The sequence below is a fragment of the Anastrepha ludens genome, chromosome 5 (genome assembly GCF_028408465.1).
Source record: "Anastrepha ludens isolate Willacy chromosome 5, idAnaLude1.1, whole genome shotgun sequence".
Taxonomy (NCBI): domain Eukaryota; kingdom Metazoa; phylum Arthropoda; class Insecta; order Diptera; family Tephritidae; genus Anastrepha; species Anastrepha ludens.
The window spans coordinates 53,844,271-53,863,683 of NC_071501.1; the positions used below are offsets into that span (position 1 = coordinate 53,844,271).

A 19,413-nucleotide genomic window follows, 5' to 3' on the forward strand; every position below is an offset into this window, starting at 1 on the left:
TCCTTGTAATGGGATTGATAAAAAAATTACTAATGAAATTATGTATACAGAATTGAAATAGTGATCAATTCCTTCGCTGTGTATTGAGGAAGGTAATTGTAATGTAATTACAATTACCCCGTTCTGACGGTCAATTCAATGTATGTATGTAGCATTAAGTCGTGCTAGATCTTTTGAAGGCGTTAAAGTCCTTATAGAAGCAAATGTTTTGGAGAAAACTTTGCCAAATAATCAAGGTTTGGCCAACACAAACACAGTTTTTTAGAAAAGGGGTAATAAAGTGTAATGTCTGTATTTTAAATAAATAATAAGTTTAATAACTATGATCTATAGTGTGTATTTATTATAAATATAGTCACCCATTCGAATATTCCTGCATGGAACCCCAAAATGAAGAAAAGTTTAGCGGTCGCCCCTCAGCAGGTAATGGCAAACCTCCGAGTGTATTTCTGCCATGAAAAAGCTCCTCATAAAAAATCTGCCATTCTAAGTCGGTTTAAAACTGACGCACTTTTACAAAAGGGCAAAAAATTGGACCGATGTGTGGATCGCTTCGAAAGGCGGTAATTGTTTTTGGAAAAGTGGAGAAGTTCTTTTCGAACTTTGAAAAGTAAATAGCGGTGGTCTTCTATTCATTCACTTAATATTATATCTTCAATACTCATATCTATACACGTATTTTATGAATACAAATTAATTTACGTCCATACATATGTACACTATTAAGCATACATTTTCACATATACATACATACATACATGCATATGTATACATAGTATACATACATAGTATACGAATGCCAATGCACCAAAGAATAATTGTTGCGAACAGCTGTTCGAACCACCAAATAACTCTAAACTCAACACAACATGCATGATCCAGCATGACCGCCATCGACCTCCTACAAAAATGGCTAAAAAGCAGTACTTAGTGCTCTTTCAACATCAACGACCTGTACAGCAGGAGATGCGAGCAAGCATATTTACATATTTACATATTCATGCATACCTTTAAACTTATTGCTGAATACATACTTGTATGCATCTGTGTTTGCTTGCATGTTTGTATTGGTCGTGTTGTTACGTTTTTGACGCGAATTTGCGGTATGTTGTTGCGGTTGTGGTCGCTCACAACCTAACAACAACATCGGCAATAACACCGGCATCAAGCATCTGACAATACTTACTTGGCACAAACCTCCTACTTACCTTGTTGTTTCACTCTTTCTATCAAAGTTAGCCTACCATGCCTCACGAAAACGAAAACGATTATAGCGGGGCCACAGTCGGCAGCCATATAGAAACAGTTCGGTTCGGGTTTCGTATCGTCAACGTTAATTTCTATTACTTTACTTCTTCCATTGCTGTTGTTTTGACTCTCGGCCCTCGGATTTCCCAACTATCAGCTTCGTTCCTTTGTACACTTCGGTTCTACCTTGGCGTTGTTATTTTTGCATTAAATGTGTGGCATATTCGTGTTGTTGCATAGCACTACGTGGCGCTGGTTGGCAGTTTTCGTGTGCCCACATCGTCTTCGTATCATTAAATTGCATACCGATGTATTGGTTTTTCTTGCCGCTGTGGTTGTTGTTAATTTTGGCCAATTTGTGTCGGCCTATACAGGAGTTGTCGCACTATATCCTGATGTTTTGTGGAGTAGCTTCGTATTCAGTTGCGCAAAGGATTCTGCACGAATTGGACGCGAGTATTTGTTTCGCGGAGCGAGTTTCAGTTTACTTGGTGCTTAGTTCGTTAATACGTCAAAAAATTGCGTATACATCGCTGCTTGAAGAGCATATATATATTTATTTAATTCAAATTTAACGAGCATTTTTTCGGAAGACAATAAGTGGAATCTAAGTTTTCGAAGAAGAAAACATGCCCTTGTGAGTGAAACGTAAACAAAATATTTAGAAATGCCACCAAAATGCACGTATTTAAAAAAATATTTAAAAAAAAAATCTTGTAAATGGTGAAACAAATTGTGAAGTTTTTTAAGTAATCAAATCTATATACATTTGTATGTTTTTGTACAGAATGTAAAAAAATCATAAAATATTGTAAATTATTTAACTACATATTACCTATAACTACGTAACATGATATATGATATCTAATGCATTAATTAAAAAAGTTTGAAATTAAAATTATAAATATGAGCACTTCCTTAAAACTAGAGATCATCACACAATCACAGTATTGGTTAAATACTTAGACATACACCTTATTATGCCAACATTTTGACTTTCTAGTTGGATTAAGAAAATTATTAACAGTTTCCCATGCCGACTTAAAACATAATGAATTACATTGAGCACGGATGACAAATTGTGGGATATGCGTGCCCATCCATTCATATGTATATGTATATGTATGTATGCATGTATGTACTTTCATACATATATCGATTACAATCTATTAAACGACAATAAGTAATTCCCGTAACAGTTTCACATAAAATATATGTCCAATACTGTGTTAACTAATTCAAACAGAATAATTGTTTAAATTTACTGTCAAAGTGCACCAAATGTGGACTGTTCGTGTAGAAAAGAAAAGTCTAAGCGTCTAAGTCGATTTTTTATAGAAATGTTATTATCAATGTTCGGAAAAAGTCTAGAATAAGTCCCGTAAAGCTATCGAAAACCCAAAAATAATACTCGATGGAAGTAACTGACTTGAACCATATAAAAATTGTATTGCGCAAGTGAAAAATGGGAGAGATACTAAAGGTCAAAGGCCAAATGATGACTTCCGAAAAATTATAAAAACTCGAAAAATAAAGAACCGATGCCTTTGCAGAGGTAATTAAATTGCCTTTCTTTCCATTTATGTATACATTTAGTTCATTCCAATTGCTTTAAATTTTTGAGTCAGAAAAAAACATGCATATATGTATGTAAACAAATTCTTTACAACTTTTTGTTTATTTTTTTGTTTTAGAAAATTTTCATTACCATTACATTAGTGGTGATTTTATTTTTAGAGGAAAGAAAAAATTATGTCTTTAATTTTATATACATACATATCTACACTTACATATGTATACGTTTATACTAGGTGCTTTAAATTTTTAATATTTCATTGTTTTGTGAATTATTAATTCGTATGCATATCAATATAGTGTTATTTTTTTTTTCAAAAACATAACCGTCATCATTCCAATCCCGATAAACAGTATTTTTGCTTATTTTTATAAATTCTCACGAATTTAAAATAAGAGGTGTGAAATATACATATGTACATATATTATTGCAATTTAATTACCTTTGCATACTTACTTTTTCAATCGGTTCATTTTTTTCGGAACATATCAATTTACATATCCTACTAAAAATATTGACTCTTTGCAAGAAAACTATAGGTTCATACGAATATATTGTTGATAGACAGCAAATTCGTGTAAGCTCAATTTGTGATTTTCTAAAAATTAATTTTCTAGTGAAATTGGAGCCTAGACCTTTAAAAATGGTTATTCTATTGCGAGAATGCGTTAGGCGAATAAACGAAACCAAATGCATTAATTATTAGCTATTTAATTTCAATAAGAATTCAAAGAGTTAAAATTTCAGCAAATAGGCGCATTGTAAGAAATCCATGCTGAGCTCCATAGGATTTTGTCAAGATTATATTTATTGCCATTTATCTGGAATCAAATATTCAGTCATTTAACTCTGCATTTACATAATTATCGTTAATTATGGAGCCGTCAGTTGTAACAACAAATTTTTCTCTAAATACTATGATACATACCATTAATATCGTTATTTTAGAACAAATGTTCTTGCTAAAAAGTCCACTTCGACAACACCGTTCAAATTCCAGAAAAAAATTCAATTTAATTCAGTAGTTTACAGGGAGGCCGCTTCCTCCCTTTTTTAAGTGTTTGGCCGTGCTCCTTTCACTTTTTGTGGCGTACACCTTAGTTGTTCCACAAATGGAGCGACCTACAGTTTTAAGGCCACTCCGAACGGCAGATGATTGAAGGGCGACCGCTTTTTAAAAAACTTTATCTTTCATTTGACTTTTCATGCACGGAGATTCGAACCTGCGCACTTCTGAATTATAGTCCAACCCATCCGGCTACGGCGGCTTTCAATAGTGCAAAACTAAATTTTACATGTACAGTGGGCCCTCAGTTAACGAACATCATTTGTTCCTTAATCTGGTTCGTTATATAAGTATACCCGCCCATATTTTTGTAAAATTTAATTTGGCCGTCGGATTTTTGGAATCAAACAAACTCAAATACCATGAGAGTTATAGTTTGTAGCAACAGAGGATCGTACGTAAATTTAGTTTTAGCATATAAAAAATTGGCGTGGTTTTTATCTCATTTCATTAATATTATGTCATTGGCGGATCTAAATGAAGTGCGGGCAATACGGGCACCCAGTTTGGCCTATTTTTATTGCAGCCTACGCTGTATCAAGTTTCACTGAAATATATTTTAATTTTTGTTCGAGATATCGTGGGCACGTAGAAATAAACATTACTTGTTTGTGAACGAACCCATTTGTTAACGAAATTATTATACCCTTCTGTACAAGGGTGCGCGGCTTTAATTACACACATATGTATATATGCATGCATGCTTCAACACGTCTCGCACAAGTGATGCAACGATGCTGCTGAAACTAAAGCTAAACACAGACAACGAAGTTTTACTTACCTTAACTTCTTCTTTTTCTCGTTATACGAAATTTCTAAGGCGAAGTCACTAGAGTAAAAAGTACAGTTACATGTATCTTGCCATCATAAACAAACTAAAAAATAAACAAGAAAAAACACATCACTTTGGCATTCAAACCATAAAATTCCAAGAACAAAAACGAATCAGCTGCTCTAATAAATTCACCTTAACGAATCCACCTTGCGAAAATTCGTTCGGTAAGCGAAATGTTTTTATATTTTATTCGTTCGTTAAGAGCGGCGTTCGTTAGCCGAGATTCCACTGTATTTTGTTTTTGCTTTTTGTGTATAAATTGTCATAGTCAGCTGACTTCTGCTGACTGGTAATAATAACACTCGTCGGCAGTTGGCTGGGTAGTTTTTTGAAAGTCTGGGTTGTATATAGAAGAGTAATTTCTCAGTTTCCCCTGGTTAGCCATAATATGGTATGCGTTTTTTTTTTTCAATTTGTAGTTGTTGGTCGAAGATGAGTATTTACTGGCTGAAACTTATTTACATGCAAATATTTTTACCACCAAAACAACTTTCTCGGGGGATTTTCCCGTACGCGGAATATGAATCTGTAATTTGTTTGTACCAACTAGAACCGCAAAAATGATAAATATAACCGAGTTATATAAATTACAATGAGCACACAATTGTTGGTTTTAAGCGGCTTCTAAACCTCCTCATTTTGTAACCCCTGCGTGCACACTTTACCCACCGGAAAGTGGTCTATGTTTAGAAATAAAGGGCAAATTCGCTCAATTATCCTATAAAAAAGTAACAAGTAAGGAATGCTAACTTTGATTCGGACCAAACTTTATATTTCCGCGACAATTTTAGTAAAATTTTATTTGGGTTTGCTGGTTATTCAAACAAACTCGGAGGCACTGAGAACTCTCATAGATTATAACATCAGAGGAACGGACGGAAATGTAGTCTTAACAAGTCTGTTTTTAGTCTTGTTTTTTAACCTATCTCAACAATCTTTATGTTGGATCCAATTGAGGTGGTGTCCCAAGTTAGAGCGAGTTTTACTAATTTACCCAAATTTTATAAATTTTTTTTTACTTACATTGTATTTCTTTCCTTGTGTTCGTCACTTGTACCAAATTCGTTAAAGATCGTGAAGGGGTACCGAAAAAATTTGTATTTATAAGCAACAATTCGCTTACGCGTTTGTATCGGTATGCCCAGGACCAATGTGACATGGAATACATCCAGGACATCCAGATCATTTTTTTGGGGCAATATGCGCGAAAGTTGGACTTTTCCACAATGCACAAATATAGAATTGCGGAAGTATGTACATACTAGGTAAGGTTTGCTTTGAAAATATAATATATAAGTTATCAACAAGAGTGCGTTTACCAATATGCAATTAATTACAGCCCGCAACACCAGTGGTAACGTGCAAACTGATGGAACTGAGTGGCCTCGCCTAAGGGGAGAATTTAAAAAGCTTTCTTTCGGATGATAAGGTGACTGTGAAGAAATTTCTGTATTATAACGAGCTACAACAGGGAGAAGAATTGGATAGTCTCCACGAGAACGTGATCAAACACATTGCACGCTTCATTATAAAAGATTCACGGAACATATGTATTTCCAATGAGCCTACCTCCACATCGGCGGATAAAGTGTTCAGAGAAGGATCAGCAAAGCCTTGTACCAGCTTTTTGAGTACTGCTAAAAACTTGGAGCTAGTACTAAAAAATTTTAATGTTACAACTATTCGGCATTACGGCAGCTTCTTGGAAAAGCGGATTGCGTGTTCGGAGCACATAAACACTAGCGCCGACCTCAAGAAGATTTTTTCAGAAGAAGAATGTATCAATTAAGTAAAAAATTTTACAAATTAATTCGAAATGAAAATATTTATTAAAAAATCCCCTTAAATATAATATATGTTATATGTCTTTTTGTAAGGGAGTGTTAAAACTGTAACTGCAACAAGTGAGTAAACATTTAATAATTGACATGGTGCCAGGTTAAAACTCATTTGACTCTAAGCCAATACAGGTGCATTCACTTTTATTTAGAGAAATATTCAAAGCTTAATCACGTTTTCGGAGAATTTTAATGGAAGGATCGGAAAACTTCAGAAAAATGTATACAACATATTAATATAATAAAAAATTGAGACTTCATTATTTCAAAAAATTACCTAGATGCAAGGTACATTAAAGATATAGTAGCAATAGCTTGGAAGTTTAAATTATTACTTTAAACAAAAAAAAAATGTTTAAGCATGCGGTATGAATTAAGTATGTATCTGTTTACGTCTCCGAAAAATTTTTGTGGAAAATTTAGTGAAATTTCCCTCTACAATGTGAAAAAAGATGTATATTTTTTGCAAATGGCGTCGTATGTCATATTTGACACTTGTGAACTAGACAGCTGCAGTAAACAAACAGACAAGTAATAGATCGATAAGCGGACCAAATAAAATTTCCATCACTCAAAATATTTTTTTCTATTTTTACTTAGAAAAATGTTATTCAAAAACAAAATTTATCTTGTATTCTATGTGAGTGGACTATACCATCTTTGTTTTGAAATAGAAAACACTACTCTTAAGTATCTAGGGTGACTTTCCCGGTAACCTTGTATAATACGTTACCTGCAACCAATTTTGAAAAGCTCGTTTCAACACAATTTCTGCTAAATGATAAACATTGAAGAGTGTTACACTTTCGAAATCCTTCCAGCGTCATTTGCAGATTGATCCGGTACTAGTGATGGCCGAGTTTGAGTTCTTTTAGTCGATTGTTCACACATCACAATGGTTCTCGGCGTTTTCTCTCTTACACAATTTTACTACGAATTGCCAGTCAATATTGACCAATGAGTTAAAGTAAATATTAGCAGAAACGAGCGAAATATCACGAACTCGCTCCTAGCCAACGATTGCTAACATATCTCTCGTGTTTCTCTCTCGCAGGCAACGGATCACAAAGTAAATAAGATTAATTATACGTTTAATACATCAAAAAGTAACATTTCCGAGGATTTCTTCCAAAAAAAAAACAAAATATTTTCTGTACAATTTGATGACTTGCTAAAGTTAAGATGGCTAACACTTCTTCTTGAAGTGATTAATTTTCATGAGCCCCAATACCTTGCGGAGCGACCTCAATTTATTAAAGCGTCTCGATCCCTAAACTTACTTAGTATGAAATATAATTGCTTAGTAGCCGAACGACAGTCCTTCGTGCTTACTCCCCATCTTTGGAACCTCCTGCCACAAAAATTAAATTAAAATTGCTAAAGTGTGACGAATATTCTTCTTTTTTCCACGCCTTTTACTGTTTTTTTTTACCTTCACAACATAAAAAACAATATCTGCGTTCGGAAGCGACTTAAAACTATAAGTCTTTCCATTTTGTGGAAAACATCAATACTCATATCACAAATTGGAGGAGAAGCTCGACCAAATACCCAACAAAAGGATGTAAGCGCCATTTTTGGAAGCAAAAATATTTTCATGTTACATATAAAGTGTCGCAGAATAGTTGGACAACTCAAAAAAGTAAATAAGCGTTCAGATATCAATAGTAAACCAGTATAAACTGCTTATGGTTTATCTAAATACATTTTTATTTTAGATATGCCAACAAGGTAGTGCCTGTCTAATATTAAACAGACTTTTAAAACAAAATATATGCTATTAATCTGTATGCTGCATAACATTCTTCAATAAAACCAGAAACAAATATTACAACTTTTCTAAAGCCGTTCGACCAGGCCATATTGGACATTTATTTAGACTTCGTCGGTGTATCTTTGTATCTTTTATTAGGCGTTTGGCCGAGGGACCGACAATTTTATGCAGACTTTGAACTACAAAACTTTGACATTAAATGACGAGAGGCATCGAAAATAAGTTTTATCAATATTTGTTTAGTTTCACTGCAATTGAGCAACCACTGCTTAGAATGCACTGGAGATAGGCGAAACGTAAGCTTGGTACTTAAATGCAAGTTAATAAATACCTATGTTTATATTTTCTATTCTTACTAATTATGAATTTAACTAATGAAAAAAATTGATAGATGTAAGCTGCAAATGTTATTCAAGGCTTCGTCACCAAGTATTTGTAACAAAACTGTGACGAATTTGTATTTAAGCAATAAAAAATGAAATTGTTATTTCAAAGCCTGTGGGTATTGGAGCATCTCTCCCCACTCACCTCAAACTTTTGGTTGCAAGCATTAGATTTCTGAACAAGTATTCCAAAAATATAACTTTGGGTGGCCTACTAAATGAAATTACATGGAATTAATTAAGAGTTAGCAAGCAAGCTTAACAGTACTAATACCTACAGCAATAACAATTATGATAATTAAAATAAGGCCAATTTTCAATTTAATACCCAGCACATTTTTAAAAGTGGAGCAGTTAAGTAGCAGCTCATAAACTGAAACAGTATACATATATGTATGTATATACAAAAAATTATAATAAAATCTGACTATTATATGAATTGCTAAAGCCGATGGCATAAAACGCACCGAGAAAGTAATAAGAACATGGAAAAATAGAATAATCGTTCCGCCGAAAAAGTCTAATTGAGCCACAAAGCCAAAAAAATGCCAATGGAAAAACAAAATAACGCTATCTGCATATATAAGTATGCAAGTGTGTTTATTTGTGGTTGAAATTACGTTGAACACCTCGAATATTGCCTGGCTGGTTGCTATCCATGTTTGTGAGTTCGGGCGAGTCTATCGAACGCCTAAGGTGTGGGTGCGGCCTTGCGGATGCGTTAGCTATGGCGGCAGATGTTGGCAATTGTCATTATTTGCTGTTGGTTTTTTTTTTGTTGTTCCAGCTATTGTCATTATTGCAATGTTATTTCTCCTGTTATTCTCACAACATAGAAACGAGCCCACTTCTAGCCCACCAAGCGGATGAAGCAGCAATATCAAATTAGTTGAGAGAAGGGATGGGTGACATTCTGTTTTGAAAAGACCTCTTGATGGAGTGAGATAAATACGTTACTAAAATTTTAAATAGACATGGTAATGAAAACTTTTTGACTATAGAGGGATGTCGACTTAAACGTCCTGCTCGTTGGTTCGTTCATTATTTTGTTTGTCTTTATGTTTGCATGAGCCTTAAGATGGAGATGAATTGGAAAAAGCCTTTCAGTTCCGAAAGTGAGTCTTGAGTGCCATAGAAAGTTAACGGCAAACCCGCAATGCAGTAGATGAATGATAACACATACAACGAGTTTTATACGAAATTCAGAGAAACGAATGTGAGAAATGTGAGTTGCTAGTAATTCCTAGGAGGAGATTTTCGCAGCTTGTAACTTAAAATTCTTTTCATTTTTATTTTACAACATATCTTTGTATTCTATCATTCTTGCCTGATTAATACATCTGAAGCAGTTTCGAGTCGGGAATAGGTCAACGATGAAGTAGATTAGAAGGTTTGGCCATCCGAAATAAAATTTTGAGTATAACTTCGGCTGCCACGTAATCGGGGACTCGGCACACACTGGTTCAATCAGTCATTGTATAGATAGCAACGAAGTAAAATGGGCTTAGGCTGCGTTGATTTATGTCGTATATCACCAGGCCAATCTCAGTTTTTTCGTAAATTTTTCGCAGACACGCTGTACAGATTACTATTGTACCGCTACAGTTATAATAATACAAAACAAACAAAAGGAAGAGAAATTACTTGCTTGTAAATATTCAGTGAATGGATTTATAATATTGTGATTTTAAGATTTGTGAATTTTAAATTAAACAAACTAAGTGCCACCTATGAAATTGTGAAAGCACGAATTATAAAAATTGCTCCAAATGCAGTTTTTTTGCTGATGACGCCGTGGCAAGAAAGTGTGTGTGTATACATTTTTGTGTTTGACAGTTTCCATTGCTGCAGTTAACTCTTCCTCTTCACAAACAAGTAATTCATCTTCCTTTTATTTGAATATTCGCAGCACGTCATGAATTTGGAAGACACAATCTTGTATTCTATCCTCCTTGTGTGGTAGCAGCAACAGTCCGGAAAACGAGCACTTATAAGATCTCGGAATAATTACTAATAATTAAAATACGAATACACTTCAGTTCTATTATTTAGATTTATTAAAAAATTTATTTCATTCAAAATTAGAATATTAATACGCTTTAATTTAGCTGTTTTGTTTAATTTTAATTGAAATGTTAATTAAAAATCTAACCACGAAGTCTGAGTAATTTAAACTATGTTAAAAGACTAATTTTCTATGGGAAACATAGAAAACATACATAGATACTTACACTGTTGTTGCTAGATGGGTAATTTTTATATTTAAAGGCACCTTATTGGGAGGTTTGTTAGAAGTTACGATGTTGTTTTTATTTTTAATGCATTATACTGGCTGGCGGTTGATTTCTTACGCTCATATTGCTTTTAATTGATATTCTTCATTAAATGAGGTATTGCGCGGTTGAGATCGAATGAATTTTATTATAGTGGGACAAAACTTAAATCTTTTGAATTTAGTATAAAGGGCTGAAATAATTACTGCAGCCAAAAATCGTGAAAGTGTCCCATAGCTATCCATAAAAACAATGTTGCTAAGTCTAAGTTTGTGGAATTGTAAAAAAATAAAAACGAATTTTCGAATTCGTTAAAAATTCATAATTGGGAAAGCCTCTGGGAAAGAAATCTCAAAAACAGTACATCACATTTCTCGTGTGTTCGCTACTGAAAAACACAAGATTAAATCGGAAAAGCTTAAAATTCTATAGTATTTAAAAAATTTAACTGCTCAGTGAAGTACAAAAGTACAGAGTCAGATTAGATGACATCAGCTTTGTTCCAAAATAGGTTTCAATAGACCACTGCTCTTTATTCTAACAATTAGTAAACAAAATACTTTGTAGTTTTTTCTATTATTTACGAAAACAAGAAGTGCAAACGTTAAAATAAAATGGTGATGAATCATTACACAGTAAACCACAACATTCTAATGTTTTGAATTATGCAAGAAAAATGGAATAATTGTAACCACAAAATCTGCTAACGAAAAAATAAATAAAAAATACATGATAACATTCGAAAACTCGAACAATTCGTTAACTCAAACAAGTCCGGTTTTCATTTCATCGAGTTTTAGCGAGCGTACTATAATTTGAAACATAAATTCGTTGACTAATAATACGTTCACATATGCATTAATCACCTATAAATCCACTAAAATAATCTACCCGGCAGATTACCTGCAAAATTGACAATCAGCTGTCAATACTGCTTTGAGAGGTTTTTCTTCATAAAAATTATTTTGGTGGAATATTAGGTGTTTTTGATTTCTTTAATTATTATTAATGATATGAAGAAAATACGAGGAGAAGGAATAGCTAATTTAATTGCGCAATTGGCTGCTAATAATAAACAGTTGGAGGAAATCCGTATGCGACGTTTACTGGGGCTGCAAAATATTATGGCAATAATACGCATTCGAAATTCGATATTACATTTTATAGTAAGTAATAACAGGACAAAACGTTTGTGTAACGTAAAATGAATCCCTAATTAATAATATTTAACAAAATTTTTATCAGAATTATGTTTACAGACCTGTTTGCTTTGCCGACATCCATTTTATTTAGTTTTTATTTTGATGTTTCTCCTTACATTCGTAATAATAATTATCGATAACACAGAAAACACAGGGTTGTATGTCAATAAGTATCGTTATTATCTGAGATTATTTTATAATCTCAGATTTTGGGAGAGAAATTTTGTATGGGAAATCGCGCTTTTTAATTACGGATTCTGAGTTAAGCGCGAAAAAGTAGATCATCTACTTATATGTGAACGTATTATAAGAATGAGGGGTTACAAAGTTTGGTGAATTTTTGAGAGTAAATTTGACTGTTACGTCATGGGGAATTTGACGGAGAGAAAGGTGAATGAACTGAAAACAAAACGTGTAAAGTGAGGTTAGTTGAATACAATCAGCCATTGCTCAGAGGCAACGGAGTAGCTTATGCAGTAACTGCATTGATTTTTTCGAACATAACCAACACAACATCAATTTTTTCTGCCCTCTGTTGTAAACAAATCGATGCTATCTCACTGACCACCTCACCAAATCAGCTGATTGCTTAAAAATAGCTGAGAGCCGGTTAACGGTAGGCCAAAACTTCTGTGTTCTCTCCACCGTGTTCATTGGCATCAGACGCGTGAGCGAGTTGTTCTTTCCATCCTCTCCTCATTTAGCAAAATTTCCACAATGGATATTGTGAAGTCGTGTTATTTCTTGTTTTAGCGATTTAGCATGAACAGGAAGATCGACCGCAGCCCCTTAGGAGAATATTCGCCGATCGTGCCGTGCGAAAGGAACGGCTTTTCGTGATTTAATTTTAAGCTGGCATGCGGATGTACACGGCGAAAGAATAAAAGCAAATCGACTGGTCTACCGATACCACCTTTAATAGATTTGCTTTGTATTAGCCAGGCAGGTGCCTGACGTTTCCAACATGGGTGGCACTGGTTGGCACTTCATAGCCAAACGGGCAACAATGCAAACCAGCTTTTAATTGTGTGGAAGCGTCCTCTCCAATTACGATTTGACGGTGCGCATGCGCACTAAACATTTAGTCATACATATATCACTTAGTAAACACAAGTTTTTTTAAGATTATTGTATAAGGGAATGTTATGTCATTAAAAATTTAGGAAAATCAACAAAGTATTGTAATTGATTTTCAATAAAAAGAACTTTAATTTCAATAATTAAAATGCATTATATGATTGAAAGAGGAGAAATGCGCATGGTTCGCTGGAAAACATGATTATACAGCAAAAGAAAAAATTTACTTCAGTGCTACATTCATCATTGGCTATCAGATTAGATTCTTATAAGTATATGTCAAGGCGAATTGAGTACTAAAGATGGCGTCTTCCCCAAAAGTTACTTTATTTTTCACGATTTTGACAAGTCTGGCGTCAGACTTTCACTAAAATTCTCTAAATATACACTCACCCGCGCGTTTTTACTTATTTTTATACTTGTATTCGAATTATTTTCAATAAAATTAAATGCAAATGCATTTATCCATATAATCACTTTCCAATTTTAAACGCGAATAAGAAGAAGATTGGAATGACAACAGTATAGTGTTGCCGGATGCCTGCAAATGAAAACAAAAATATGAACAAAACTGAAGTTGTTGTTGTTGTTGTAGCAGCATAAACATTCCCCATACATATATGGGGAATGCTGCTGAAGTGACAGTCCTTGGCCGGATATAAATACGTAGAACCGACTGTCGTGGGAACGAACAAAAATGAAGTATTTCAGTTTAGTGTTAATGATGGGGATAGGGGTTACTGTGCCTCCTTAATACACACACGCATATGCCGTTTTAATTTTGGGTTCAATGGTTTTAACACGGAAAGGAGTTCTACGCAAAAATACTGTGGATTGCGTAGCCGGAGGGTTATTTTTTTGAAAGGTTTCATAAAGACGAGTTTTTTCATAAAGACAACCACAACCAACCTATTTGTTTTGCAGACATGATAATTGAATTTTTGTGGAGAAAATATGTTTATAAAAAGCATGAGGACCCGTTTGTAAAACTGATCGAAGTAATACAATATACCTATAAACCGTAATTTTTGGTTTTTAATTTCTTTATTATTTTTTGCAATACCTTTAATATCATTGTTTTTAAGCTTCGATGAGTAAAATACGTGCAAAACATAATCCAAACAATCGCACTGCTTTTATTTTAAATGCTCTCCTGCTACGCTTTTTTTGTATGTTTATATTTTCAAAAATGTTTCTCAATTTTAAATTACAGCAAAAAATACTGCAGATTTACACTGAACATCTCTGCATACGAACTACGTTTTTATTTCAGGTTTATGGTAACGCCAACTTTTCGCTAAATTACACAACTTTAACATTAAATGACTTAAAAACTATAAGCCTCCGGGGGGTGCGGATTTCTGTTTTAAGATGGGGATACACCCCTCTATCCCCCCCTTTAAACCTTTTTTTCAAAGCTGGTTACATTAAACTAAATTTTTCCCAAAACAAATTAATGAAAACGAAGTGCCTCGTGTTAAATTGGGAAAGCACAAATAAATAAAAAAACCTCCAAATGCAGTTTTCCCGCTTTTTTTATACGGATGACGCAGAGACAAGAAAGTCTGTGTGTGTATAATTTCTTGTGTTCGGTAGTTTCTATTGCTTTCACCAACTCTTCTTGTTCACAAACGAGTAATTCCATTTCCCTTTGTTTGTTTATTCATGAAGTCTGACGACACATCGAATTCGGAAAGTGCAACCTGGCTATATAACAGAGTAGCGAGCGCCAGAGCAGTAAGCTTCCAATTTTCAGCTCTTCGAAACAGTTGCTACATGCAATAATCCACGTCTTACTATGCACCAACAAATTAATAATGTAATGCGTATGTCAATTTCGATACGCGGAATAACAAATGAGCGGATTATTTGCGCAATTTTTGATTGTTGGAAAGTAAACCAAATACCTACATATGTATATCGTACAAAGTGGGCATGCACTAATTTTTACTTTTCCACTGCAGATCTTGATCAAATTCGAACCAAGTTTCTATGTGCACCCTGAAAAATGGGCGTTCATTAGGATGTACCTATAGCATCTCGTTGCATGAAGATCCAATCACAATTTGGCTTCTGGATGTAATTTGGAGAAATCGGATTATTCGATCATATTTTCCGCACTCTAAACCGTATAAACCTTTACTAAAACATTAATTTGATAATAGTACTCAATATTAGCCTTTATGGATACTAATTTTGCACAGTTATCAACCTGCTAAAAAGATTCAATAAGGATCTTAGAACACAAACCTGTGTATTTACTAAGTACATACAATATATTGGATTGTTTATATCTAAACTCAAACAAATAGAGAGAAGGAGAGAGAGAGAGAGAGAGAGAGACAGAGAAAAAGCAGGATATTCATTATACAGAACAGTAGAGTTGTACGAGAGATAAAGCCAAGAATCATGGTAAAAGTTTTTGAGAAGTTCTGGTCAATAAGAGGCCATTATTGGGCTTTCAGCAAATTTTACCGAATCAACTGGTGGCCTGACACAGCCGGGCTAAGTATGTGTTAGTGATGTAAGAAAAAAATCAACGCAATGTCAATTCGTTGCCGTCTGAAGAACGACTGATTGGCTGGCGAGTCCCCCGTGACGTTGCAACAAGAACGATAGATTAAAAGATTGCGAAATCCGCAAGAGCATTCTGGCTGTAGACTAACAATTGGATAAACAAGAAGGTGAACGGCTCTGTAAGAGAAATTCGCTTATGAATAACAATAAAAAATAAAAACAATACACACATGGAGTGAATATAAATATTATAATATTACGTCAGTAAAGTCTCAAGCTGTTCATATGTATATATTTTTATTCTTTTATTATTTTTCTTTGTGTATAGTTAGGAAATTGTTCAGCTGAAGGAATAAGCAGTTCTCTTTTCCTAGCCGGTACGAGCAAACAGTGCAGCATTCACATTTCTGTACACGTAAATATATGTAAATGCATGTGTATCAATTGAAGTACAAAAATTCTGTTTTTAGAGCGAAGAAAGTAAGCGGCTGAATCGGAGTCGGGGGTTGCGCTCTCCAGAAACAGGAAGTTCATGGTAGCAACTTGCGCCATTAAATGAATGCATACGTTTGCAGACTTTGTAACATATGTCGTTGTTTGTCATTAAGCCAGTTGGGAAGAAACACACACTTAAACATCCTCATGATCCTTTTATGAAATTCATCTTTACATACACAAATACTTCTTCTCTACCAAATCTATTTGTATAACGGAGTTTCACACTTGTTCATATTTAATATTATTATTTTTATTACATTTTATAAAAATTATATTTTCATTGTTATTTTTCGTTTACGCTTGTTATTTAAGTAAGCAAAACAATTTAAAAATTAAGCTTTTCTGAATTAAAAGTATATTGCCATTTAAATCGATTTAATTTTTCAAATTTCGTTTTTTGGGTACTTCGAACTACTGCAAATTCAACTTAAAAGAGTTAAATTCAACTAAATCGACAACGAAATTTTATTTATAACATCATCAATAACAGAAGTACCAAAAAGTGTATATTCCCCATTTGTAGCTCGCTTGTGGGCGAGGTCAAAATCTGAAAGCTCCTTCCAAAGCTCCATTTTTCGTATTGTTAAATAATTAGCAGGCCACCCTCGCGGTCTTAGTATTATTGCTAACGATACGACAACACACTTTAAACCTATTGAACTAATGCCAAAAATTGAAAAAAATTGTCTGGTGGGTAGGTCTCGCAGAAGAGATTCCAAATTTCGACCAAGCTCACAGTCACGGTCTGGAGGAAAACGAAAAAGAACAATCTAATACGATTAAAGCAACAGGCAGCGCATGCGCGTCTATATAGGAGAGGACTTGGGTACCAACATTATTGGCGTTACCAACAATGTGGGCCTTGAAACGAGAATCTTCTTGAGTTGGAAATACAAAGCGGAGAAGGAATCAGTTTCAATTGATGCTTATAATGGGCGCGGTTAGCGCGCGGAAGAAGCTTTGTTGCTGAGATTGGTAGAAGAGAGGGAAAACCTCAACTTGGTTATATTTAACATTCCTAATTGCCCTCCACATCACAATGTATGTATAGTTGGGTACTAAATGTAAAGTGCATATACTCGTATAAGTAAATGCGCATATAATTGGCCGCAACAACCCTATTTTTTTATCTGAGCTTCTGTTCCAATTTTAGTGTTAAGTTATTGTACTAAACATATGCGCCCATATTTATGAAAGTGGTCTAAGTCAAAATTAAAAAAAAAAAATGAGTTTATCACTTATTCACATCCACATTATCTAAACTATATGTTTTTAATGTAATTTTTACGATATCGTCAAAAATTAACCTTTCGATAATGGATGTAATTTCAACGCTATACGGAATTCATTTAGTGTTAATTATGAAAACGGTTTAAGTAAAAAAATTTGAAGAAATTACATATAAACACAACTTGAAAATAGCGCGTGACCCTCTTCGATACATTTCTGAAGTACATCTGCAGATATTATACGACAACATAATACTTCAAAGAAATGAAAAAGAATAAAACAATTATCCTTTGTGATGAACCAGACCAAGACTTCACTGTAACTTTAGAAACCCCAGAAATGTTGCAGATAGAAAAATATAAGAAAAGAAAACGGGCAAAAAATGAAGATAGTTACGCAGAAAATATCATAAAAATTAAGAGAAATCTTGGCGAAGAATACGCGACAAGCAAATAAAAACTAGTGAGTGTCAAAATATTTGAAAATAAGGTTTGCTTGTGCTCAATGAATATAATGAAAGAAAATTTAATTTTGATCTTTTCTGGAAACTAGAGGATTTTGAAACCCAGAATCTATATTTGTGTACTGCAGTTCGTCAACAATTAATAAAACAAAGGAGGCCTAAAACTTTTGAAAGACCTGTGAGAAAATGCAGCTACAAGTATTTTCTATGAAAAAATAATAAGTCGATAGTAGTGTCGGTTTGCAGAAACTTGTTTTTAGACACCTATTACATTTCAGTAGTGCAGTTAACTCGTGCTATCAATACTGAAACACGTGGAGCTGATCGTCGTGGGAATATGCTTGGACCTTCACAAAAAACAGATGAAGTTAAGATAATAGCTATACGTGAACGTATTTTAAGTTTTTCAGCATATGAGAGCCACTACACAGGGATCGCCACATTCCATAGAAAATTCCAGCGAGTACTATGGATTCTCGTTTGATTTACCCTAAACTGTCTGTTTCGTTAGCCTATTATATTCGAAATATGTACGTTTATAACTTGGGCTTCCATAATGACAATGTCAAAATGTATGTATTCGGTGAAACTACAGCATCCAGAGGTGCACCGGGAAGTAGCATTATGTATTTTAGCGCATATAGAGGATATTACAACTACTCAAAAATACGTAATAGCTTACAGTGATGCGTATTCAGCCCAACATCGTAACATTAAAGTAGCATTAACAGGATGAAAACAAATTTTTGGTATCGGTAAAAAAGCAAGTTACTTATATAACCCTAAGCATTATTATGAATTAATAGAAAAGTTTAGAAGGAAAAATCCATTTTCGGTAAAACGAATGTCGCAGCCGGATTTTATTTCGATGGAGTCACTAGAAGAATCAATATCAAAAATTATAAAATATGCGGCGGGCGAATCTGTCTCTTGGCTGAAAATTTAATGGATGCGTTTCTTGATAAAATGTTCTACCCAACTTCATTAAATGATTCTAAATTCCACGTTACTTCCATTACACACCACCCCTAGACCAGTAACGGCAGAAACACAAAATATATTTTGTGTTTACTACCATACATTCCTTCAGTTTATCATGAACATTTTAAGAATCTTAAAAACTAGAAAAAATGAGAAAAATTTTTTTTTTTTTTTAAATACATATGTAATTAATAAATCGTCCCCTTAGTATTAAAAAATAGCCTATACATTTTTTGAAGTTTTGAGCAAATGAATTTCAAACTTTTTGTCGAAAGTAGCTCTCACTCAAATCTCGTTATGTCTGTAAATATTTAGTATTTTTTGACTGACGTTTTGACCCACTTTGTGGAACTAGAATTTGACAAAATTTTGACCACATATAAAATCGACGATGGAGAATCCAAAAATTCAATAAAAAAATAATAGCCTATGAGCACATAGGCTACTGTTAT

General features: G+C 33.9%; 1 protein-coding gene across 1 annotated transcript in view; it reads left to right on the forward strand.

Annotated features, from left to right (window-relative positions):
• Positions 1 to 1,610: 1,610 nt before the first annotated feature.
• Positions 1,611 to 19,413, forward strand: part of LOC128864122 (neurotrimin) — a 144,871-nt gene continuing 127,068 nt past the window's right edge. Inside the window, exon 1 of the mRNA XM_054103638.1 lies at positions 1,611 to 1,885. The gene's annotated coding sequence lies outside the window, so the exon portion shown is untranslated. The remainder of the gene's footprint in view (positions 1,886 to 19,413) is intronic.